Here is a 1926-nt window from a genome sequence, read left to right as displayed (position 1 = left end):
TCTCTCCACAGCACAATGTGGAGGACATTTTCTCTTCGGTGTATGTTAGCTCCTGGTGATATTCTCATATTCATGTGATTTCAGTTTTGCCTCTGTACTACTTCCAATCATACCTTACTTTCCATGTCCAGTTTTGCTAGTCTGATGAACCCTCATAGATATTCTGTTGTTGTCTTAAGCTCAGGTTAGCTGAAATCTAAGTCTTACCTTGCTCTTATTTCACTCTTACTGGTAACTGGAAACTTCACTGCCTGCTTTCTTCCAAACCTATGTGAGAAGTGAAGAAGGGGAGTGACATTTCTTACAGAGGAGGATGGCAGGATGAAATCTAGCCTAGCTGAAGCTAACTGGGGTGGGGGGAATCATGTAAGGTCGTCAGGATTTCATCCCAAGTAAGCTGTAAAGCATATCTGAAATAGTCTTTGTAGTTGTCCTTTCTCCTACACTATCCATGCTTCTTCTGTTGGGTTCTGCTGAATCTTTAAAACATTACTAACATCTGTTCTCTTTTGGCAAATTCTGATCATCCTGTTTTCATATTAAACCTCCAAAATTATTCTCTTGCAATACGTCCATGTCAATTTGAAAACGTGCATTTCCACCCCCCATCCCTACCTCTGTTCTTCTAACCTGTTCCTTGGATTCCCTGAACATGTTCTTGGGATTCTGCATGATTTGACTCATTTCTCTGCTCTTGTCTCTTTTTAAATGGCCTTCAGTCTTCATCTTAGAGCCTTTTATTTCACTCTGTTTGTGGTCCCCACTGATACTCATGTGACTCTGTAGAGACACATGGAGCTTTGCTATTGCTTTACTGATACTGTTTCTAATATGCACATTTAAAAGATACTGGATTAAGTTCTTCAACAAATATCGCCAACTATAGAATTGTAAATTCTATAGTGGTGGTTAGTAGAATGCAAGGATGCAAAGAAACATTCAAGTTTGAACTAACAATACCAATTTTGTTTCCAGAAGCAGCCTGAAAGGTGACAAGGACTGACTTATTCAGAGACCGATCTCTCTGCTGCCCTTGTTCCCCACCCAGGTTAGCTCTTGTGTTCATCTCAGCCTGATGTTAGCTGTAAGTGCAATGGAAACTCTGTGTGGAATGGCTACAAAGTTAGATCTGTAGTGTGATTTTTAACAGCTTAAAAAGGCAAGTAGGTTATCCACAAAGATTCTCAATTCACATACAGACTGGGATCTCTGTACCAGCAGTTTAAGTGATTATTAAGTGGGCTGCATTAGGTCAAATATTGTCTAAAGTTTATATTCTGTAATAAAGATTTTACAACACATTACAGTAGAAATACACTGCAATAAATGGTTATCAAAATGTGTTTAATGCACTTTCAGAAAACTCACAAGCTGAATATTGTAGGATATGCTAGAAATAAAGCCTTTTTACTCAATCCTAACTGAGAAATGCCTAAAAATAAACTTGTTTAAAAACAGCTTTTAGAACTCTTATGTGAAGAATCCATTTGCTTTTGCAAATACACTCCCTCTGGGCAGTGTATAGGCTGGTTGCTGCCTGCCCATGCTCTTCTGGGTAATGCTGGTTGCTCAAATGAAAATGTGGCTCAGATGTTTCACATGACAATTTATGTAGGCCTGCAAAGACACTCCACCATGGCCATGTATTGACACAAGGAACTGTGTAATCTGTCCTCACTATGTACGATTACCTTGGAATATAAATGTCTCATAACATTGTGGAATATCTGCAAAAATAAGCATTTTTTAATAGTGATATAACTGTGCCATATTTTTCAGCATTGTGGAATCTTCAAAGTAGTGTAACATCTCTGTCTGTTGATAAAGGTAAAAAAAACCAAACCAAAACAAAAGCTTGTCCTTGCTGCTGCGGCCCAAAGTCCTGGAACTCTTTAGTAAGAGGGAGAAGTCCCAGTAATCCATAGT

This window comes from Antrostomus carolinensis, unplaced genomic scaffold (genome assembly GCF_000700745.2).
Source record: "Antrostomus carolinensis isolate BGI_N321 unplaced genomic scaffold, ASM70074v2 scaffold2091, whole genome shotgun sequence".
Taxonomy (NCBI): domain Eukaryota; kingdom Metazoa; phylum Chordata; class Aves; order Caprimulgiformes; family Caprimulgidae; genus Antrostomus; species Antrostomus carolinensis.
Note: the sequence above shows the minus strand (reverse complement) of the source record.